The sequence below is a fragment of the Falco naumanni genome, chromosome 14 (genome assembly GCF_017639655.2).
Source record: "Falco naumanni isolate bFalNau1 chromosome 14, bFalNau1.pat, whole genome shotgun sequence".
NCBI lineage: Eukaryota > Metazoa > Chordata > Aves > Falconiformes > Falconidae > Falco > Falco naumanni.
In genome coordinates, this window is record NC_054067.1 from 15,440,122 (window position 1) to 15,464,797 (window position 24,676).

Below are 24,676 nucleotides of genomic sequence, written 5' to 3' on the forward strand. Positions count from 1 at the left end.
CCGTCTCCACGTCGTGCTGGGGAAGCGTTTATGCAAGATAAAACTAAGGAAAGCAAGCTGTTGATTCTTCTTCCTTATCTCATCGTGGCCTGCAAGGAGCTCTTGTCCTTGCTGGGTCCTCTAGATGGCAACATCGGGAAGGACAGTAAGTGTCCATCACTGCTGTGTCCCTGCAGGTCCCGGCAGGGCAGGGGCTGCCAGCCCAGCCCTGCTCCAGAGACCCTCCCCATCCCCTGCCACGCTCACCCTGCCTTAGGCACCATCCAGCTCCAGCCTTCAGCTGCCCAAAGAAGAGACCCCATCGCTACACCGACTGCTCTTACACCCTGAGGCCCTTTGCAGAAGCCACCACCTTCTCAAACATTCAGGGGTCTGGAGGCAGCTGAGGTGACCTTTTGCTTGGACCCTGCATCTTGCTTTCCTCTTTAAGGTCAGCTGCTTGTTGGCATTTTTTTTTTCCCTGTTAGGCTTTCCCAATCAGGAGTTTAGGGCTGATGCTCACAAGCTGGTTGCAGTATCAGTTTTAGCCCTTCAGAAACAAGCTGTGGCCCTTGCTGGAGCTGCTGGCACGTCTCAGAGCTGGTTCAAGCCCCACATGCAGCATCAATCCTGCCAGGGCACCATCCTCCGTGGCACTTCTCCCTCCAGGCTCCTCAGCTCTCCCAGGTAGGGCATCGCTTAGACTTTAAGCCATTCCCGGCACTAGAATTTGCTGTCATCCGCAGCTGGTCCATGGACATGATGGCTGTTTGCACTCTTGCAAGGGGACTTTTCTCTCTGCTTGGCTCCTGCTCGTCACAGCCCCCAAAGAATGTTTGTCACCAGCTGTGGGGAGTATTCTGCAGAAAATACCTTGGTGAGATTAAGAGAGGAGGTGGGGGTGGAAGTGCCTCTCAGGTGCTAGTTAGATTAGATGCCCAAATATATTCTTACAATATTAAATTGTAAAAAATCTTTTGGCCACATGTGTCTGTAATTGGAGAGTAATTGGAAGACAAGGCAAGTAAAAGGGAAATGAAGAAATGGTGTCCTTGCTGACAATCCCAACAAAATCTGCCAAGTCGATGAGAGAACCCAGAGGCTCTGGGAGTATTTGTGTACCCCTGTGTCCAGTGCAAGTGAAGCAACAATGCCTGCTGCTTTCCATCTCCTCTGCTCTCTGCTGAACTGGGAGCGATGTGGGTGTCACTGAACATAAAGGCATTTACAACTCACCTAGTCCCTTCAACCATGTTAACAGCTGATTTGCACCTTGCTGGCAGGAGCAGCACTGAGGACAATTTGGCTCCCAACGCCTTGATGTCTCTGCCATGGCAAGGAGAGCAGCACAGCAATGCAGTGGGTCTGACGTCCCTGAAGGCTCCTGTCCCTCGGACAAGCCTGATAAGAAGCAAGGAAAGTCTTGATGTGCTGGCTGCTGCGGAGGTGAGAGCATTACTTTGGGATATATAGTTCATCTTAGTGTTTTTCCTTACTCCAGCCCTTACAGTCCATGTGGGATGCCTCGGTCACAGGCTACAAGATTCCTTAATGACTGCAGGAGAGACTGTAAGGTTCAGGACTCTGGGGTAATAGAGCCTTAAATCTGTTGTCCAATATTTAGACATGTGTATATACAAAACGATTTGGTCTTCATTAATTGGCCTTTCATAGGAAATTCCACCAGCTGTTCTCCTCCAAGGGGTGCTGGAGATGCTCCAGCCCCGAGGAGCCCATATATGGTTGCAATCTCCTAACCCCGTGTGTTTCGCAGAATAGTGTGGTCATAACTACTTTTAAGGATATGTGTGAACGTTGCTCCCTTTCCTGTATGCATCAGCTCCCAGGAATGTGGACAAAGATAAAAAGTGTACAAATTAAAGCTGTTGGGCTTTACACAGCATGTCAGCTCTTCTACCTGCAGCAGCAGGGTTAGTTACTCTAGCCTACCCACACGGGTGCTGCACTGAGCTGGGAAGGCACCACAGTGCAGAGGATGCTTTGTGAATAGGAAATTGCCAACTGGCTGAACATCAAGGCATTTTGCAATGTAAATGTGCCTAGGCTGAGACAGCAACAGAAATATTTTCCCTTGCCCTTCCTCCTCCTATAAGCACATGCTAAACTACACCCAAGAGCTGCAGATACCCAGCAGCTACCCGAGTCTTTTTTGTCTGTGAGGGACTTCTGTAGCCTGAGTTCTGCCTGATGCTTCTGCCAGGGACACCTTCCCCCTCTTCCCTGCTCTGTAGCCTGGTGTCTGCAGCCCATCGCTAGCTCCTGCTCTGTTCATTCTCCAAATGCTGCAGGAGGAGCTTTTGTCTCCTTCGGTGTTGGTAGCAGTAAATGTCCTGCAACCCACTGAGCTCCTCCTCTCCCCCATGCTAGCTGCAGCCCCTTTGCCTCATTAGGATGGGCTAATCACGGAAAATCAGAGTGGGGGACCACAACAGGCATGTTCTGCACCTGCATCCCAGCTACAGCATCTCCCTTGCCCCTCCTGCAGTACTGGCCTGTACCAAAATACACCTTTCCTGCTTAGTATCTCCAAGGACATAACCTTAAAGACAGCTAAGGGCAGTACGTCTCCCACATCCCCACAGCATCCTCATTCTCTGCAGTGCCTTGAAATATCTTCTCTGTACCCTTTGATGATGGATGGCTAAGTCTGCTCTTCTGTGATACGGCTTGCTCCTAAAATTCCCAGAGGCGTAAGAGGAAGGAGAACAGATGCAGCATTGCTTGTTCTTCCCCTTTCCCAGGCAGTTAATATTAATCACTGGTGGGTTTGGATAAGTTGTGTGAATTCTCCCAGTCTCTGAAGCTTTTGAGATGTGTAATAAGAGAGAATTAGAAATGCCTCTGGATCTCAGTGACAGAAGGGCCAGATCCAATACACACTCTTTCCCTTTGCCAGATACTTTGTCATAATTTTTTAGGTTTGGAACAGACATGAACATCCTAAAGCTGTAGCTAAATTACATCTGGTGGAGTGGTCTGAGGTCACTATTTGCATTGGTGTCTGTTTCTCAAAGTGCAAAATCAAGGATTCCTCTGACGAGGCAGGTCAAGGCACCATCCTGCAAGTGTACAAGGTATGTCCAGATTGCTTTCCACTCTGGGACTTCAGAGCTGCGTCAGCTGCTCACATGAGAATTTCCAAATTCTTACAAAAGGCAAATGAATTTCCCTCGTGACTGTGACTGTTTCTGCTCTGCATGGGCTGGTTCACCAGCTGGAGCTTTGTTGCTGAGATATTTGCTGTCGATAACATGCCTTAGCTCTGGGTCAGATGCCTTAGAGGGCTGAATGCTATTGTCCCACTAGAGAGAAGCCAGCGCCGTTTGGCACAGTTACACGCCTAAACTCAGCTCCCATCAGTGACTTGTTGCTTCAGCTGGAATCTGTCCGTGCTCCGATGACAGAGCTGATAATAGACTGATGGCACTTGTGACAAGGGTGTAGGGGCCGAGTAAAAAATTCCCTGGAAAAAATGGATCATCCTGGCTTTACAGATATTTAATTTGAGATGCCATAGCTGGCATTGGGCCCCAGCAATGCTCACAAGACTGAATTTCATTGCCCTGAGGATGAGAGCCCAGCTGGGGGTCGGGCAGTCGTGCCCAGAGGCACTGGAGAAATTGTGTTCACAGCAGCATGGAGCTGGCTGGGCTACAACGTTCTGCTGGTCTGGGGGGCGGTGGGCAAATCTAATGCTGCAGATACCTCAGAATCAGAGCAGGATGCATTGGCCCCTTGGGCTGGGGACAGGAGCATCCGTTGTCTTCCCTGGGAGCGGATCTGACCCAGGACACTGAGGTGGTGGGTGTTATGGTCCAGCTGAAAGTCCTGAGCCACAACAAGCAGGACAGTTAATACCTGGACTTCTGTGGCTGGCCATGCTCCTGATGAGAATGAGGAAAGCCAAGGCGCAGTGTGTAAATATTTATAGCCCAGTTACCAGGTTTCATGTTTGGCCGGTCCCTCTTGGCTCCTACCACTTGATGTTTGTGGCTCTGAGTTGCCAAGGACACTCAGGGGGTTGCTGGAGGGGCACAAGCCTCTCTGAAGGGAGCCGGGGGTTGCTGCGGCACTCCTCTGAGGTAGCCAGGCCAGCCTGGCAGCACCCAGGGCATCGGCTGACCTGTCCTGGCAGGGAGAGCCGGTTCTAAACACCGTGCCGCATCACAGCAGCGCCCGCTGCACCCGCCCAGCACCTGCATCCCAGCCAGCAGCTCGGGGAAGGGGGGCACAAGTCACCGATGAGCCCCCAGAAGTCGGTCTAGAGCGATTTTCACTGCCCGGGCCAGGTGTATGTGAAGGAGGTGGGAAGTGCACGTGCAGCACCCAGAGCCCTTTTCCTGCGGGGGGGACGGCTCCGGCACCCCTCGCTGTCGCGTGCCGCTCTCCTGAGACAGGCTCCTTCATCAAAATCTAAACAGCCTCTGCATAACTCTCACGTTCTTCCTCAAATCCCGACTCTCTAATGCCAAATATTTTCCCTCGCCGTTGGTTCAGTTTCTTCTTCTGTTTCCAACCCTTGCTTGAGCTGCTGAGGGGAAAAAAAAAATCACAGTCTGTTTTTACTGAAGACGTTTATTCAGCTTGGAAATGGCAGGAAGACAGCTCCTCTATATCCATGCATATATCTGAGATCTTTCTCTTGGGTCTCTTTCAGCTTTGACTTCAAATAATCTTTAAATCACTTTAGCAGAATTCAAGCAAAGAAGTGAGGTCTCTCATTTTCACATAAGAGGTGATTGCTAGAAAACTTGGTTTAAACCAAAGAAAGCACAGCCATGCTCCCTTCATGCCAGCTGAAGTAAACCGGTTGAAAATCCCATCTGAACTGCAAGGAGAGCAAAAGTCCAGCGCAGACAAATTTCCTTCACGGCCGGGTATCATGTCTAAAATCTTTTGGTAGAGAAAGCTGCCTGACAGCTATTTACTGCAGCTCCTTCAGCACACTGAGCTCAGGAAATTGCATTCATAATTTCTTTAGTGCCAAAAGGTTTGTAATTTTCCCATGACTATTCCTTTTTGTTGTTGTTTGTGAAGCAAAGCCTTTGAAAAGCGTACACAGATTTACTTTTTGCCTAACTACGAAGTTAACACGAAGCATATAGTTTAAGGAGATACTGTTCACTTGATTTGTTTGACACAGGGAACGAAAAAAATTGTTTGGCACAGGGAATAAAAAAAAACCCCAACCTTATTTGTGACTAAGCCTTCCATAAACAGCCTTATAATTTTAATATGATATTTTCTAGCAAAGGGAAAATTGGAACATTGATCTGACAGAGAAACTAAAAATACAGTTGGTGCTGTAGGACACAAGGAACGTGCAGAAAAGGCAAAAGGGGTGATGGGGCTTCTCTCTGTTAGCATCAGTGGAGGCCTGAGTAGGAAGTGTGAGTCCCAGTGCACTCATACATAAGAAAAAGACTTGACTTTGATTTAGCCAGAGGCACTTCAGTCTTCAAGTCAGTCCCAGCCCCTGGGCCAGATTGCATCCGTGTCCTTGGACAAACGGCTTCTTTCTCCACTTTGGCCCCGGTGTAGCCATGGGCACATCGTGGGTAGTTTAGGTTGGTACCTTGGAGCACACCAAATCCAAGCCTGTGCACGGCTACAGCTGCCGTTAACTATTTACTAAATAAGGCTTTCGCTGACATTAATTGTGAGTCACACAAAATCACTGTGCAAAGAGCCAGAAAATCATTTGCTAAAGGCTCTGCAGCCTGAGGCTTTGCATTCAGAGGGATGTGGACACGCTGACAGCGCGCAGGGGAGCGGGCTGGGCTGTGACTCCTGCATCCCATCCCATGCCTGAGTGGAGCGGACTGGGAGAGGCTGTGGCAGCAAAGGAGGTTTGTGTGAGTCCCTTGCAGTAATGCCATGTCTTCAGCTGTGCTTTTTGAACATGAATCTCCTCCATGGGGTGATTTTACATCCAAAAGCTCGTCCTCTTTCTACCTGTCGTCGTAAAACCTGCATTTCAAACCGCCGCCGAGCTGCTCGCATGTCTTTGATAACACGCCTCCCTAGGAGAGATGTGGGGAGCAAACAGTGTTATTATGTCTTTTTGTACACACAGGAACCCGAGGCACAGTGAGACGAGGCGAACCTCTCCAGCCTGGCGATGTAGACAGGGCAAAGGCAGCCCCAGACCAGCTTAAGCGAGGGGCTGTGGGCACTGAGCACCACTGCTCCGGTCTGGAGTACGTCCATAGCGTAGCCACGAGCCCTGGAGCCCGGCAGGTAGTGCCTGGGGGACTGGTGTTACGTGACTCAGCCAAAGTCAAGCGAGAAGTTTATACCAGGATGAGAAATTTAATTTTGGTCCCCTGAGCTGTAGGCAAATGCTGTAAGTCACAGCCCATGCTGTGCCTATCGCTTCTCATGTTCGTTGCAATGATCGAATCCAGTTGCATTTCTTCATGGTCCTCAGCTTTCTAATTGATTTGATTTTAGCTGCAGACTCAAGCAAAATGAAATTTGTCATGCTTTGAAAACCTCCTCTGCTATTAAAACACTTATTTTACTTACACTAGCCTGTGGGTACCTTGAATTAATATTTTTTTTCCAAGACTAAAATCTAAAGTTAAAATTAATAAAGGAGCCTAATTTCAGTCTGATGCCTGGAAGTCATCTTTTCAAATCCAGAACGTGAAACTCCTGGTGAGCCTGAAACCAAGGAAAAAGACCACTGTTAGGGTAATTATGCAGAGTAAGATAAAGATAAACATGTTTCAGGTGTCCATCATACATACCATCATAAATCCCTTTGCTCTGTTAAAAGTAAACCTTTGTATTATATTGCTATTGCTTTACCTCATTGCTATTAAATACTTTGTTTGTTAAATCTCTCTGGATATGTATCCACCCAGAAATTAATAATTGATAAAGACCAAGAACCAAACCGCATCTCAAATTTTATCTGTTTTGCTTAGGCAAATGCTCAAATATTTGATGGATTTCTGTTGCTGAATGGCTGGCCAAGGTGTTTGCTGGAAGGGCCAAAGTCTGGAAACACTTAAGCAGATTGTGACCCAGCAGTTGTTCAAGTCAATGGAAATTTACTTGACTTGGACAGATGGTGGCTGAAAAACTTTAGGCGTAGCAGTAGTTCTGCAGGAGCAAAGTTACTTGTCTGCCCGGACTGCTGCCCATGCTGCAGCCTCTGGGCTCTGCTCAGGATTAGACAGGGTTTACACAAGCGATGGGATCAGATGAGGCTGGCACACGGGGGTGGAGGGACAGAGGTGTGTGTGCTCGCCGGGCTCCCACGTCCCGTGGGTGCGTGCCCATGTGGAGTGACGCCCGGGCCACAAGCTGCCTGCTGCTCCCACGTCCCTGCCTGCGATCCAGCAGGCAGCGGAAACGACACCGGGATCCGGCACATGAATGTGGACGGAAACACTGGGGTTCAGATGACCACAGAGCAGAAAACCTCGAGCCCTACCCTTGGCAGAAAACCTGGTGCGTTTGAATAGCCCCCTGCAGGCTGCAGATAAATAGCTGTGTCTGCCGCCAGCATTCCTTGAAAACTTATATTGTTGCTGGAAAGATGCTTGGAAGCCTTCGTTTCTGTTGTCTTTTCGAAATGTAGCCTTGCTGGGGCCGGAGAGTCAACAGATGGGTCCATTTTTGTGGGGCCCGGGTACATCATCTTTTATAAATGGGAGTCACCTTTGTAATTTTCCATGCACAGAAGGAGCAACTTGTACCGGGAGAAGCATTTTGGCCTCTGCCAAAGGACGCCAAGTGGGCTGACACGGCTGCTCCTCTTAATCTGATAGCTGAGCCAGCCCTGCAGTTGCTTTTTAAAGGTGGGAACAATCTCTCGCTAGATCCGTTCTCAAAGTGCAGGTTCTGGTGTCACTCAGGAAAGTCTGAGTAGTGGTGATGCCCTGAATAACGTAGTCACTGTCGTTACTCATGGGCTTATGTGATAGTAGCTTTTCAGTGGGCAGTTGTCCAGTTTTGGGAAACCTCTTTTGATCCGTCGATCCAGGTTGGCATTGTAGGGCTGTGCTGCAGACACACTTTGACACGAAACGGTGGAAAGCTGAGCAGTTTTATGCATGTCACCCAATACAACCACAATTTTTTTTAATATTTTTTTTTTTTTGCATCTCACTGTCCTGCCCGCTGACTTCAGGAGAACTTCCTACTTCATCCTGTGCTGGTTTGTACAACTACTGATGAAGATGAATCCATCGTTACCCCTTAGCAGCAATTTGACCCCTCGCTCCCACGCACGTATATGATTTCCAAACCACGTTGACAGGAAGAATTAGAGTGGATGCAAAGGCAGGGAGCCGACTGATGGCCTGGTTTTTTGCAGAGGTGCACTTGGCAGCCTGGCTGCTCCCCGCTGAGCATCGCGGGACATGGCCAACAGGTTGCGATGCTTTCGTTTGCATCGACTTGGAAAGCAGCAGGTTATGTGTTTAAACTCCATGGAAAAAGGGTTTGCATCACTGATGTTTTAACCACACCATTATAAAACCTCCCACAACCCCACCCTTACTCGCTCCCTGAGAGGAATGACTCCGAAATGTTTCAGCTTTTCCATTACTTCGCCTGCCTGGAGACTCTTTGCTAATGGCCTGCGAGGTAATTAGGCGGTTTCAGGTGAGCCCCAGCTGCTCAGGGTGAGGAATCAACTTGGCCACAAGTCATCCCCCACGGCAACACAATGGCGGGATGGTTCAGGGGAGGGGGATGGGACACAAGGGACGTTAGTTCTATTTCCCCAATTCTTTTTCCCTTCTCCCTCCCCTGCCTCCTTTTCTCACATCTCCTAAAGCGCCTCCCTGCAGGGTGCTGCATCGGGGCTAAAACCAGCCCAAGCCAGAGGACAGCTTGAGGGGGGAAGCCATCACTGGGGCCTCGGGGGATCAACTTCCCATCGTGACTCTTCTCCTTTCAGCTGGGAGGCCTGTTGTGGGCCACCGGTGCTTTATGTACCGGTAGGAAACCAACCGGTCCAAAACAGGGCACGATGTGACTTCCCCGCAGCCTCAGGGACAGCCACATAGGTGGCACAGGAGCCTCTGCGGGGAACGCCTCCCGCTCTTGGAGGCTGGTGAAAGGAGGTGGCTGTGTTTACGTGGATAAAGCCTGTTAATTAGGCAAATGTCAGGGCAGTGACCCCGGGGAGCCAGCACAGCTGGGGCAGTAAGGTTTGTGATGGCACCTTGCCCCCCAGAATAGCTGCATCCCTCAAGTGGCCACACTGGAAAGAAAAAAGGAGAAAAAGAGCCCTGCCTAGCTGTTTTGGATGAAGGAGCAATGTTACTTGTGAGAAAGGAGGCCTGTCTGGAGACAGTTAATGAAGGGGAGTGGTAATTACTCTCACCTGTAGCTGAGGGGAGAGTGGAAGCAGCTGCGGGAGGGAGGGCTGAGGTGCTTCCCTGGCACACAGGGAGGAGGGGGGTTTCTGCAGGGAGGTCATCTCTCTCGGCATGGAGAGCTCTGTGTGGCCATGGTATCCCACAGAGGAGAGGAGAGGTGAGTGGGTGGCTGTCACCGCTGTCAGCCCTGGCCTGGGGACACCATGGGTGGGCTGCATCGTCCCCAGTCCCTGGTGCTTGGGAACCGGGGCAGCCAAGCCCACCCAAGGGGTGTGTGAGTATCATTCTGCATGGATTCACCCCGAAATGCATGTGGCTTTCTTCCACAGAGCATCAGCTTGTGAAAACCGGCCTCGTTGCGTGAAAGACTTTCCTCCTGTCTAAGGCTGCAGAGGGATTGAGTGAAAACAGCACGGAGACCCACAGGACGATGCGAAATACATCTCTGTCTTCGCTGGTGTGGACGAGCCTGTGCTCTCAGGTGAGCCCTTTGCTTTGGGGTAGTGTCCTACCCCTGCGGGGTTTCTTGCAGAGCGCTTGGCTGTAGAGCAGCTTCCCTGCATGACTCTACAAGCTCCACAATTTCCAAATAAAGTTTCCTAGCAGTTAGATTTGAGTGAGTAATTAAACTGACTTGGTTTTAAGTGCTTTTGCTCATAGTTCATTTTGTTTGGATAACTAGTCAAGGATATATTGGAGCATTGGAGTGCTTTTTCTTTTTTTAAAATGTGTTGTGTTTGCCAAAAATTAATGTGCAGGGTAACTGATTATCTTCCTTAGCAAGCAATGGTGATAGGATGGGGCTGACTCAGAGTTGTCTCAATCCTTTGAAATGAGTTGTGTCATTCTTGCAGTTTATTCTTGTTTAACTAATGCTTTGGCAGAGGTTTTTATAGTGCTATGTTGTATCTGTAATACAGCAATGCCCAAGTGCCTTTTTCTTGACTCTGGTTGCTTGCTGTCCTTGCTTTCTAAATCATATTCTGTTCTTTTCCAAACGGAATAAAGCCACTGTTGCAATATGCATGAGGTTGAGTGCTTATGTTCTTCTCTGTCAGGTATACTGGTCATTTTAAGTCTGCAGACTTGAGGTCTGATCCTGCAAACACTCACTTGCTGAGAGAAGCAGCAATATTGAAGGTGGGGTAGGGCACTTGCTCTGTGCCACGTGCCTTTGCAGACCTTTATTCTGCTGCTTTTTTCTGGATGTGACATTGTGTCCCTGGGGCTGACCAGGGAAGCCAAAGGGGACCTGGAGGATGCAGCAAGTGCAGGATCAGGCCTTGAGCTGTGATCCAATGACAGCAATAAGTTACTCAAATAACAACTCGCTCTGCTGTTATCAGTGAGAGGCATGTTAAATAGATCAATTTGGTATTTAGCTGCTACTCTGCAAGGCCAAGAGACACGCTGCCTTGGACTTGGTTTTGATGGTAGCTGGTTTTGGGATTTGACGGTGCAATCTGTAGTTTGTGTTTTATGTGGAAGGCCTCTAATATTTTTAAATAAGAGGCAGGGGATGCTGATAGCAGCCTGATGATGTTCCCTGCAGATACGGAATGCTTATGCTGCTGGTGAGCTGCAGGTACCTGTTGTCAGCGTTGTTTTCTTACTGGTGCACTTGTGCTTCTCCAGGATGCGTAACACGGTTGTGATCTTCCAAGATGCATCTGCAAAGGTGCAGGGTCGGTTCCCACATACTCCTATTTTTTATTGCAGGGGCAATGACCAATCTCTGGGGAAGAGGCATTAACTAAGCTCCACTGGTACGGGTGCTCCTGGAGCAGGGCCCTTGCTACTCTTGTGTCCTCCTACTTCTGTTTCTGACCAGAAGCAGGAAGGCTCCTTCATTTGAAGGAAGAAACCCTGCAGGAGGTGGCTGCGGAGTAACTTGCCCCTGGTGACATTTTTCTACAGCTGTGCAACACCTAGTTTGTCTTTTTATCCCCACATTCTACAGCTTTGGTTTCTCCTGGAGCTCTTGGCTTGATTTATCTAATAGGGAATGTTCTGTCTGACTGTCCCATCCTTGAGGGATCCTCGTGTCTGTGATCTCTCCTGAGTCCCAGAGCTCTGCAGCTGCATTCCTGTAAGCAACATCATACATCGGGGGCAGGTGGCTTTTGCTAATGTTCTTGTTGGCGATGGTTGGTTACAGACGGCCACTAGAGAAAAGCTCGTTCTGATGCTAAATAAATGTTATGCTTGCTGGGAGAGCTGCTGGAAAAATGAGCTAGAAATGGGTATTTGGATCCCTTTGAAAATCAAACGTAACCTTCAGTCCATAATGATAAATAATGTTGGTGTTTCGTATCTGTATTTTATTCGTGGCTGAAGTTGCTCTTGGCAAGTGGTGACAGTTTGAGCTTGAACCTCCCGTCCACCTGATTTCTTGTCCCCTCTAGGAATGTTGTTAATATGGATGATGCGACGTTGGAAGAATCTGTGGGATTTACCTGTTGAAAGAATAGAGACACACAGAAATACAAATGCTTTTTTAAAGAGAGTGTGTTTGCCCTTACACACTAAACAAAAGAATTCCTTGGCTCGAGTATAATGATCTGCTTTCCAGAGATACCAGTGGTGTATCCACAAAATACCCACCAGGATATGCAGCCTCTCCTGCCGTTAGTCAGAAGCTCTGTGGCTCTCCAGGGCACCACAAAAGCCTATTTGTAGTGCAAGAGCTCCAACGCAAGCACCTCCTTTAAAAACCAAACTTACTTGCTGGACCACATATCCAGTAGCAGAAGTGTGGAAGAAAGTAGGAGAAAGTTGGAAGACATAAGAACAGGGGAAAAAAGGGGGGGGGGGGACAGATAAGGGATGGGGAAAAGAAAACAGATGTGAATGATGTCAGGTCTGTCTGATGTGATGCAGCACAAACAGGAAGATTTGCTTAAAAATAGGAATGACTTGCTACCTGCCGGTACTTTTTCTCATGTCTGCTTTGCAGAAAATACTCCTCTTTTGGCCTTTTTTTTTTTTTTTTTTTTTTTTTTTCCTGCCGTGCTCTCTTCAGCTGGGTTCTTTCCCTCCCTGCAGGCTGCTGACTTGAAACGCATCCCTTCTGTTTGTTTTCTGTCCTGGAAACCCTGTCTATGAACCTGAAGGTGACACATATTGTAACACAGCTGCCAGGAAAAGCTTTAGCTTTGAGAGAGGGCAGTTTGGATGGTATGGGAGGCTGGTGACAAATCTGCCCATGAGCAAAGCTTTCTACCACGTTTTCCTGGTGTGAAACAGACTGGGAGCACAACTCCTAGCGCTTTAGGGGTAGTAAGCCTTGTGAGTTCCATGGGTCCCAGTAACGGCGGTTTGCTGTCACGTGGAAGCAGGGGAACGGCTATGCTGGCAACGTGCCGTCGCTGGTTGGGTTTTCCTGCTGTGGACGGTGCAGAGGCCCTGGGAGGAGCAGGCTGTTCCCCACCTCCCTCCAGCTGCTGTCCAGGCAGGAACGGTACTATTGGCTGGACTCACGTTTTTTTGCAACGCGCCTCCCTGCTATAAGTGGCAAAGCAGCCGCTGTCCCGCCAGCTGGACACCCCAGCCCAGCCGCATTGCCTCCACCAGGCTGGAGGCACGGCCCTGGACCAAAGCGCTCCTGCATCCATCCTGCTGCCGAGGTGCTGTGCACAGCCGCACGCCGAGCTTGGTCCATCCCTTCCCTCCTCCAGGCAGCAGCCGCCTTGCAGCAGCTCCCAGGCTCGCCGGCAGCCAGTAAGCACATGCCTCCGTCTCTCCCTCTTGAGCATCATCTCGCTGAGCAGGGCAGGGAGCGTTTCGGCATCCCACGCTTTGCAGATCTTGGGATTTCAGGGCTTGTGCTGGGTCTTTTCTCTGCCTTGTAACTGCTCTGCTGGGGAAGGGTTGGTGAGAGCAGGGCTGGGGAAAATGGGAAGTCTGTGGGTGTATAATGTACTTCTGATACACGCTTTCTAGCAGGCGTTTTCTTCATGGATTGCCGAGTTAACCTCAGAAACTGCCTCTGCTTTACGGGGTGCTTTGAAGGTGGGATTTATCTCAATTCCTGCTTCAGATTTCTCTTGCATCCTCTTTTTCTGATACACCTATTCCCTCCTGGAAGGTGGTGGCTTTGAAAGTACAGGCAGCCACTGGGGTATAAATACAGCTTTTTCTCTTTGCTTCCCAGCTGAGTGGGTTGTTCAGGGAGTGTTTGCAGTGGTACAGAGCTGTGTAAGAGCTGTCAGCTGTGTGTTTTCCTAGGCAGGCAACCAGGTGTGCCTGTTTAAGCTTTTAATGTCAGCTGGGGAGGAAACAGCTGAAGCAGTGGCTGTTCTGTGGGCTCTCAGGTGGTGCGATGCTCTTGGAAAGTGAGGGACAGTATCTGAATTGTGGGAGCAGGCTGGCAGTGACAGAATTGGGGAATATGGAAATGCAAGCTTTTACCTGATGTGGCTGCTTTTTAAATCGCTGCAATCTAGCACGTGGAAGGGAGGGAAATGATTAAAACAATCCACCTACCAATTGCTCTTTTACCTTGTTTTGAGAGGAAGAGTGTTTTTTTAAAACAACAAAAAAACTTCCGAAAGGAAACTGATTAAATTCTTAAACCATGATGTAAAAAAAGAAAAAAAGCTGATCAAACAACCAAATATGGCTTTAAAATGTAAACTTTCTTTTTTAATGATAAAAACACCCACACACTTCACTTCAGTGACAACACCATCCTCTCCACTGCCGCCCCCCCCCCTCAAATACAGCATTCTTGAATACAAACCAGTTCTTAATTTGTCCTTAAAGAGCTCAGTAAACTCGGTATATAACAATTCATTCTTGACTAATACCTGCTAGAAAAATGTGGGTTAGGTGTTTCAGAGCTGAGACCACAAGTGCCAACCCCCCCCCCCCCCCCCCCCCCCTTGAGCTTAGTCCAACAGAAAGTAATTCCTCAGATTTTGGACCGTGGCTCTGAGGAAACCAGTTCAGGGCTGGGGTTTTACAGGTGGTTTCTGACTTGTACTGCTCTTGGGGAATTTTGGCTGGGGGAGGTTTGTAGGTTTGGGCTCTTGAAGTGTTTCTAACAGGAGAAGTTATTCCTTGCAGTGAATGATGGTTTGCCTCCACGTATGCTGGTATAATTCTCTGCCTGGATGTAAATAATGGCTGCTGCTCAAAAGGAGGCAATGTTTAGGGTACTCAAATACCTGAAAATAAACACTCTCCAGTCCATCTTGTCTGGCCTTTATTTTGGAAGCATCCTTTCCATCAAACTGTACCGTGAATGGAAAATCCAGGCATATAGTACAAAGCAGCTGGTGGGAGCTCTGCCAGGTCCCTGTTCACATCCATGAATAGGGGAACAATGCTGTAGGATGGGCTCGATCTCTGATCTAAACTCATGTCATACGAATGTGACCATACAGTCCACACTCATTGCACTAGGATATAAAAAAACCTTTAATTCACTGCCCTCCTTGCCCCCAAGGAACAACTTGCTTCCTTTGGCGTAACACCTATGCGAAAAGGAGGTTGCTCAGTGTTAGAAGGTATCCCGCAGCCCTCTCTGTGCTGTGTGCCTGCTGGTGGAAACTTGTGCTCTTTGGTGTGGTCCCTGGGTACCATGGCTGTGATTACCTTCCCCATCTCCATCTTGGAAACGCCTCCTTGCTGTCAGTACATACGGGTCCTGGCTCTGGGTGGGTACTGGGAAATGGTTGAAACTTCCAGTGCTTCAGTGGAAAAAACTAATGATGTGAGCCAGGAAAAACATTGTCCCCTCAGCAGCAGCCTGTGTGAATTATGTCCTTTGACGTTTACTCCCCGTCCGGTGGATGCACTGGGGGATTTAGGTGTCAATGCCTTAAAGAACTTCGGAAAATTCCTCTGGTCTTTGCTGATGAGGCAATCCAGTCCAGCCTGTGTTTAGCATCTTCCCCTTTTGTGGTGCTGCTGTGACGTGAAGTCGCAGTGGCACTAGAGGCGGTAAGGTAAGCCTCGCCACCAGCAACGTGCAACGTTTGCTCAGGCTTTGGGTATGCTCCTACATCAGAGCAGCTTCCTGGAGAGCAACGAGCAAGTGCTGGCTGGCTGGTGCCAGGCTTCCTGCGGGGTCACACTGAGATGTGGGTGTCACCAGCAGATGTGTGGAGGGCTGAGCTGTGCAGCTGGTGCCTGCCTCTCACCCTCGTGGTCCTCAGCCATTGTCACCTGGTGCTGTGCATGTAGGAGTGCAAAGGTAGCAAAGCTGAGATTTCAGAGGCCGTTCTGCAACTTTAGCTATGTGGAATCACTATTGCTTGAAAAGGTAATGTAAATAAAGTCTGTACATTAAATCTTCTCAGACCTGACCTGTGATTTTTATAATAAAAAATGCATTGCAAGTCAAAATACTTCACTTTGAATCACTGGGATCTCTTTTATTATTATTATTATTATTATTTTATTTTTATTTATTTCTCTATTATGGAAGATGCGGATGGGGAGAGTAACAAAGCAGAAATATCTGAGATCAGTCATTTCGTGTCTGATTTTGGCAGAGCAAGTGTGGGAGGAAGAAAGAGACCTCATGTTTCATTTAGATACCCTGATTTGGAGAGGAGTTTTAAGCAGATGGCTTTTGAGACACTAGGACTCTAAAGGATTAAATGTGGTTTAGATAAATGCATGCTTCCACTTCTGCAGCATGGTTTTAGAAGGACTGTACCTTATTGTTCTGGTTTCAGTTCTTTTATCCCTGGGTCCAGTAAAACCCCTGTTTGCAGCCACTTGGCTGGGTGTAGAAGCAAAGGCACTGGGGCTTCCCTGGGGTTCAGAGACAAGATATAGCCCAGCGTGTTTTGACTCCCTGATGTGCTTTGACTGGGGCTCTCTGTAGACAGGCAGCCCAAAACCAGCTCTGGGGATGTCGCCCCAGCTGGTTTCTGTGGGAATGAACTGGAGCTGAGAGGCCCAGGCTAGTTGGTGATGAGCATTTCTCCCCCCTAACCCCCTGTATCCAAAGGGAGCCTGCCGACTTGGCAAAAATACTGTGGAAACTTCGGCTCTGGAACAACGTGTAAATTAGTGGAATAAAATCACTTAAAGAAGGATTAAGAGTTGCTGGGTGCAGGGAGGTTGTCCTGCGGTGGCTAGAGGCAGTCACAGAGTCGGGCTGTGATGAGGGCTACCTGCTGGGGGGCAGCCTCAGCCTGGGTGATGCTCAGCCCCATGGAACGGGCAGAGCACAAAACGAAGGGTGGCAGGGGAAACAGAGCCCTGCCCCAGCTTCTTCCCCTCATTCCCAGGGGATGCAGGTGCTGTGTGTACCCTCACCCTCCCCAGGCCCACAGCCAAGTATCTCCTACCAGAGAGGGGCTTGTTTTGCTGCTCAAAAGTATTTCCCGCTAAAGGCTTTGCTCTGCTCCAAGCTGCTATGTGGAAAGCCACGAGAAAGCAGTGTCGGTGGGGCAGCGTCCAGCATCCCTGCGTGTCCCTGACATGTACTGAAGCAGGTTTTGGCCCTTGATGCTTTCAGAGTGATTCAGGCGTGTGTGGTGCCAAGAACGCTGCCAGAGCAAATTCCCACTGTCGGAGCAAGAGCGCGCGGCTTTGTCTGGGGCACAGAGGTGGGTGGATGGATGCTCTTGTGCTTCTCCAGCTTTTTCATCTCCCCCTGAAGAGATGGCAAAGAGCCCTGTCCTGCCATAGGATGCAAGCCCTAAAAGGACATTTAGGGCTTTGGAGCTATTCAAAAGCAGGGTAAGGCTTGCTTTATAGCCACGCTGGAATGGGATGGGCAGGGTCCTGAGGAAGTATTCTTTCAAAAAAAGGCTGTATTAAAGAGTGCCCTGGAAAAGGTTGGAGAGCCAGGACAGAGTTCCCGACAGTGATGGAGCTGCAGCCCAGGGTGGAAGGGCTGGTATTTTGCTGTGTGCCTGACTGGAAACTTGCAGGCAGAGTTACAATTTTGGTTTGGATGCTGTTACAGAATTGCATTGTTTTGGTAAATAGGAAATTCAAAACCTCTTGACTCTGGACTGGTGTTTTCAGAAGACCTGCTCGTTCCACAGATGTGCCTGATTTTTATTTTTTTTATTTTTTTTTTTTTATTCCTTAAGGTGACCCTAGTGATTGACGTAATTTGGGATGCATCCCTCTCTTCCTCCTGCTGGGCAGAGCCGGCTGTTTGGCACATGAGTAGGCAGTCAACAGCCGTTAACTGTGAGGGATTAAAAGTGGTGTGACATGGCTGCATTTGTGGTCTGTTGGGATCAAATGCAGAATACCAGTTGTCACCCAGACCTCTAATGAAGAACAGGAAAAAACTCTTCCTGCTGGGAACACGCGCTGCAGGGCAGCTTTTTGGCTTCTGTGTTTCTAATATCTTTCCACCCCTGGAAAGGGGAAACTGGAGCAGAGTGGAAAAGAAGAGACTAAAACCTGACTCACAGGAGGCTGCCTGATGGGTGTAGCTTGAGATTTAATAATTCGGACCAAAGTGTTTCAGAGCCAGTTCACTCGTTGAACTGCAGAGCTACAACAAGACAAGCCTGTTCTCTCTACTGTGATACAGGTGGGGAGGAAGAAAAGGTGAAGTAGCTAAAAAAAAATTTTCTCTCCTGGAAAATCATCCCACTCCTGTATTTCTTCAAGACATCAGAGACCTTCATGCTTTATGATTCTTTGAGATAGGGGGAGCTTCAAATCAAATGATGGCTGGCTCCCGTGGCGTCTACTGGGATGACGGGTTTAAAAGACCACTGTTAACAAGCACTTGCATGTGCTGGGTAGGCCGAGGGAGTCCACTTGGGAGGCATGGGTGGTCCAGGGAACTATAATCCACCCATTTTGCTTCAAGCTAGCTTTAATGCTGAAGTAGCCACCCCAGCATGTTAGGGTTCTTGTGTCACACCAGTGTCTAAGCAACAGAGGACTTCAGAGCTTCTGGCAGAGCAAGAATTGCTCTCCACTGTTTTGCTGGCCAGAGGCGGTGAAAAATCTGCTCAGTCCTCCAGAACTCTGTCTTATGAATGAGGGTGCTGGACGCGCCTTTCTTCTTTTGCTAAGAAAAATAAAGTGGTTCATTACACTAAACCCACGGCTGGTCCAGCCCACAGTGATTGCTAGCTGGCTTTCCTGCAGAGGTTTGGCTCTCAGCATTTCCCCACTGCCTTCATTTGGGAATGTTCAGGTTTTGTGTGCTTCCAGCGGTCCCTGACCGAAGATCCCCTTAAGAGTAACTATGAAAGTGCCCTAAATATAGCTCCCCCACTGCTGACAGGATGCTGGGGTGGGAGAAAATAATGTCCTTTCTTTTAAAGAAGTGCCCCAAGTTGTGGGAACCATTCTGACTTGGCAGGCTACTTGCAAGGCATTTGCTCTTTGTTTAACTTGGGACTGGCTGCCCCTGGCAGTTGTTACCATCATCCGCCTTTCTTATCTGCTCTTTTCTATAATAAACACTGGAGCAAAGGTTTGGAATTAGTCATTTCTGAGGCACTGCCTGCCTGCCTTTCCAGCTTCTGTCTTATCGTCTCGTTTTTGGACTCTTGAGCCTTTCACACTTTGTTCTGTGCCTCTTGGTTTGCCCCTCTTCTCATTGCACTGGCATAGCAAAGAGCTCTTTAAAATATCCCGTAGTTTTGGCATCCCCAGGACTGCCTGCATCCCAGAAGAGATGCTGCCCTGGGACAGCTCTGTGCACTCATGCTGCTGCTGGGTATTACAGAGATTCTAGCGTGATTTACCTAATTCAGCCGACGGGCTGGGTGAGTGGTTCTAGCTGACGTCTGTTCAGATGAACAGCCCACGGAGGCGGTGTTGGGATCTTGAAAGCATCCTGGGGACCTGGCACCACGTCCTGCTCTTTTAGTACAGCATTAGTCGCAGGGCAGCCGCTGGTTCGAGGGAATACAAACACAGACAGCACCTCCAGAAGCACGGAGATGTATGATCCTTGTTCAGACATCTGAGTAATTCCTACTAATCTGCTTCCACTTCAAAATTCCCTGGTGATGTCTAAGCGTTGACTTGACATGGTCGTCTTCTGACAGTACCATAGGAGAGGTGGTAAAGAGCAGTCCAGGGTGCAAGAGTCTTTCCCTCTCTCTGGTCTCATTTAACTTTAAAAATACACAGAGCTATATATTTCACTCAACACATGCAAATACTGTTTCCTATCTACCCTTGCTCTGCCTATTGAAAGTCAGTCAAGCTTCCCTTCTGGGACAGCCTGCCTGGTAAATGCCACTGGATGTATAACAGATTTCAGTAGATTTCAGTGCTGCCTCTGGAAAAGGCGTGGATGGCAGCATTGGAGCAGGATGGGAGCACAGACCCTGTTCACCCTGCAGTCGGTGGGGATGAAAATCTGTTTAGTTCTGTCCGGATTTACTTTGTTTGATGTATGAGTGTGTCATCCACCTCTTGCCATAATCTTCCCTTCTCTCTTACACCGTTATTGCTATAATGATTTTTAGCTGAAGGTGGAAACTTTGACTCCGGATCCATCTCTGTGGTGGGATGATTTTTTTGCAGTGGGTAAGGGACACAACTTGCCTGCTTTCGTTTCAGCAGGCTGGGCTGGGGGCTTAGCCATGGATTATGTATCTTGACCAACATTTCGGTTAGTTGGGTTGAGCTGGTCAGGGTAGAGTTTTTCTTTCTTGCAAAAAAACCCCAAACCCTTTGTTAAATGTAAGAGGCGATTTGGGCAACTTCTGAGCTGTATTGTGGCTCAGGTCTAGGTGTGACAAAACCAGACATCGCCGATCTCTTTCGAGCACTCTACACATTGCAGATCAGAGCAGGCAAATACCCTGGGTTAGTGCTGCTTCTCAGTGCCCTTTGTGCTGATGCGTGTGACGATGAACGGGGGGGAAATTCCTGCCCAAGAACATAAACTAGCAGCAAGTCCTATATCTGTCCTGTGTCCTCACAGTCCTGACATGTGAAATGATACTGATGATGGCTGGTGTTAGGGGATATTCTAGTGTCAGACCTTCCTGATACTTGTTTCAGGGAAAGATTTTGGGATTTCTAGCTGGAGAGGATAGCAGACAGCATCTCCTGGTTTCTCTGATGTGCTGGACTAAGCCATAACACCTGTCTGGTGCCTGGGATGGCAGGAGGCTACCATGTGGGGTCACCTGTGGTGTGTGTGAGCGATGGCCATGCCTCACACCTTTTCTCGGTTTTCTGTCACTGGGGTCAGGCCCAAAATCAGCTTTCCCTCTGACCTCGAGAGCTGCTAACACAGCCCATCTCCATAGCAATGGCTGTAAATACCATCCTCCACACTCTTACACCCCAGGCTGTGCTGGTGCTATGATGTGGTGAAACTCTCTGTGTACTTCACTAGACACTGAAACAAACAACCTATAAATCTGTTATAAACCAATGAGTAATTTGTTTTGGTTACCAGGGAGATTGCCAAGTGCAAATTCAACCTGAAATAGCAATGAGCTCATCCTCTGAGCAATGTTGGTGCCTGAGCTGGAGCAGCCGGATGGAAAGGGAGCCAGCACCAGTAACGCTGTCTGCTCCACTGACATTTGGATGCTGTGTGAGCTGTTTTGCCAGAGAGCTTTTGCCTTGTAAACGAGATCATGCAGGGGATAATGCATGATGCTGGCTGCTGAGCCTGGGCTTTTACAGTTCCTGGAAGTGTGGCAATGACATTCCTGGTGGGACTGTGGCCTGGAGAGCCCTGGGGTGGGTTAAGGTGCTGCAGAGGTGACCTGCTCCACCACCTCCCCTATCTTTGAAACCTCCCTGGGTGCAAGGATTGTGGGGAAAACTGAGATGCTTGACGTGTAGGTTAGTTTAAACAGCTAGTTAGATAGGTGTATCTGACAGGCAGAGCTTTTCCTCTGCTGCCGCTCCAGGGGCTGCAGCAAGGACTTGGATAATCCTCACCACCTTCTGCAACGTATCTAGGGCTGGAGCTTGGAATTCTGCATTCTGCCATTATTTCACCCCGAAGTGCCCCCAGTTTAGGTAGATCAGGACTTGACTTCTGAAGCGCCGATGCTAGAGGGTTTGGCAGCTTTCTGTCCCTGCAGTTGCTCCCAGGAATAAGCCTGCAGGCGACACTAGGTGTCAGGAGGACCTGTGCTGGGACAGCCGCTGGGATCACCTCCTGCCAGGGCACAGCAGGGTGGTGTGGGACCTGCCCCTGCAAAAGAGACGTGGCTTTGGTTGGGGTTGGAGGGGGCTCCGATAGCAGCCTGCACCTCTCTCTGCTACAACAGAGATGTTTCCAGACGTACTTGCAATGAATTCACATTTTCTGAAGAAAATAAGTTTTTAAACTAAAAAAAGTCTGTCTGTAGGAGGAAGTACTGCTTGTCCCTCTGCGTTAGGTTGCTGCACAGGGGTTGCTGGCAAAGGTGTGGCAGTGGTCTCTGCTGCTCCCTTTTCTTGGTTTTTGCTCCCCGTTGCTAAGTTATCAAACACATGAAATTATGTAGAAATACATCAGCATATCACCTGGCAGCTGTCTTGACAAAGGAACGCATAAACCACTTCCCAGAGGCCCACTGATGGATTTCACCAAATCTTTTAAAAGACATGGTTGCCAGTGGCTGAAAACAAATACAATTATCAACAGCACAAATGCAGAGAAAGGCTGAGCCCCTGAAATGTAATCCACGAGCCTACTCACATGGTACAAAACCACAGTCTTTTTTTGCATTAACCTCATGGCTTTCTGGAGCAAGGGATGAAGGTCGCATCTATAATAAAAGGCATTGGTTTCAGTAGGGGTATTTTTGTATTTTGGAAGTCTTTTACTATAATTTTGCAAGCGTGGAGTGATCTGTCTCTGTGTTCTTGTGAGTCCCTTCCAGGCCTGTGGGTGGATTTCTTCCAGCTCCGTTCTGGAGCCATGTGAGAAATGCTTTGGTGACATGACCAAGTCCCTCAGCATCAGAAGCAGCTCTGTCACAGCCACCAGTGCATTCAGCCATCAGCTCTAGAGAAGGGCTTCATGAAACCCTAATACTTGGAGTACGTTGGCATTTGAAAGACCGTGCTTTTTAACGTCAGGAGTTATAGCTGAGTGAGATTTGGGTGAGAGACCTGAGTTCAGCTGCAGGTCTCTGTCTTTTACAGTTGGCAGAGGGTTGGCAGTGCTGTCAGTGGGTGCCTGGGCCACCCCAGTGTGGCCCTGCAGCTGTGACTGCTGCGTAGCACAGCCCTATGCCCCGGCCACCACAGCCCCTGTACTACCCCATAGCTGGCAGGCAGCTAAAAAACCTACAAATGCCCCCGTGGCATTCTATCCCTGGCTTTCAGCAGAGAGAGAATGCCACGGGGGCATTTCTAGGTTTTTTCCACTTTCTTTGGAAGTGAGACACAACTTGTTTAATGAATTGTTTAATGTGGTGTTTGATATTCCTTTATGTCACCTCTTTTCTGTGGGGTGGAGCACAGGACTCTAGTGTTTGGGAGTGGGACAGGCATCCCTGCAGGTCTGCAACGTCTCTCTTCCCCATGTCCTCCCCCAGTAGCGTATCCCCACCCCAGCATTTCACCTACTTGGTATCGAGGCGTGTTTGCTTTTTGGCCAACTCTGGGCAGCTAAAAACACTGCTGTACTCTGCAAAGCCTGGACTTGGCCAGGGTCAAGTCTAACCTTGCCCAATGCTAGTGTAAAGCAGGCAAGGCTTGCTCTAGCACAGCTGAGAATTTGGCTCAAGGAGTAACTTTATCAAAGGGACAGTAGAGTCCTTGCTAATGCAGGAAAAGTCCTCCACGGTTTGGAAACCTCACCCCTTCCCCATTGTCCTGCAGCATTCCCAGAGGGACACGGGTGCTTGTGGGCTCTCACGCGATGCGGCTGCACAAGCTGGTTGTGGAAGCAAGCAAGCCACTGTTTCACATCTGCTTTAGCTTTTTGACAGTTTTCTCTGGCACTTGTGTGCAATTAGCACTGCTTTTTTGTCACATGGAGCTGATCCTCTAATAGTTTGATTTGGACGGTAGTTTGACAGCTAGCAGCAATTGTATTGAGAAGGGCTGTTTCTCTTTGCAGACCGTGTCACTCGTTGTCCCTGAATTTATTGTCTTGCTGCTACATAAGAAAACAAAATAATTTTTTGGGCCTGGATCCAGCCAGAGAGCAGAGGATGGCTTAATCAAACACATAAGTGGTTGTACCAACTCCAGTTGGTTTATTTCTGTGTTTAAAAGCAAACACTCTTCTAAGTGTCTTATTTTTCTTATTCAGAGTTTGTGTTTAGTAGGTGTAACTGCCCATAGACTTTGCCCGTTACTCCAGGGGTGAGCACAGATAGAAATGCTGTAATGTGCAGTGCTGCTATGGGACCCTCAGTGGGGGCATGGGAGAGGAGGGGGGACCTTCTCTTGCCTCTGATCACCCTGGCCTGCCCCTGTGGAGGTGGGGGATGAAGGTATTTGCTGTTTCAGCAAATGAAAGGCAAATTAAATGTAGCAGTTTAAGCAATCTCACCTCCCAGTCCTGCTTTTGCCTGAACTGTCTCTTGCCAAGTATTAGTCTACTGATCCTAATGTTTTCAAAGACACTAAAACAACTCAAATTTTGCTAGGTTACCCAAAAACTACGGTGGGATTGTGTTAGGGGGGGACAATTCCCCTGCATCCCTCTCCGAAACAGCCTCCATCCTGCAGGCGATGACACTCAGCTGGGCTACCACAAGCCAGGGCAGGGCTCTGATAGCCATTCTGGGATGGGTCTCTCTGGCTTTGGCTAAAATTGAATCCTAACGCTGATGAAAGATTTAAAGATATTTGTTCCTTTTTTTACCATTTGAATCGGTGTTTTCTAACCAACCCCGCAGAGCATGCTTTTCGGTGTAGCCCCTGCCCAGCTCTGATCTGACATGATTTCCAGTGAGACCTGGGATCCTTATCACTTTATGAAAAATGACCTGTACATTCCTGTACACACAGGCACTTTGAAAATATTATCCCTGACTCTAGAGAGAAATGGCTCATACATTTTAATGCCGTTATTAGAAACTGAATTGACAACATTTATCCTCAGTGGAAATTGTCGTGCAGCTCAGGGGGAAAAATATGCAGAAAGCACTGGTGGAGACTTCAGAGAGCTCTCATCACCCTAAGCTGTGTGTGCTTTCGGTGCAGTGTTTCTGCTGAATGACAAGAGCAAGGTTTGATATATGCCAGAGAAAGGGGAAAGCACAAGTGCATGGGCCAGCCAGCGTCATGGGGTGAGACAGCACTGGAGCTCAAAGCATCGGGACAGCTTCTGGGGTGAAAGGCAGAGTGCCCCCAGGCCTTGCACGGTGCTGGGGAAGTGTGGGGTGCTCTGGGCTCGTCTGTCCCAGGGTGCTGGGGAGGTGTTGCACACAGGTGCTATATTTGCTGTCTTAGTAAGCATGGAGAAA

General features: G+C 48.8%; 1 protein-coding gene across 1 annotated transcript in view; it reads left to right on the forward strand.

Annotated features, from left to right (window-relative positions):
* The first annotated feature begins 12,848 nt into the window (after nt 1-12,848).
* FHL1 (four and a half LIM domains 1) overlaps nt 12,849-24,676 on the forward strand; it is a 33,244-nt gene continuing 21,416 nt past the window's right edge. The window contains exon 1 of the mRNA XM_040613995.1: nt 12,849-13,061. The gene's annotated coding sequence lies outside the window, so the exon portion shown is untranslated. The remainder of the gene's footprint in view (nt 13,062-24,676) is intronic.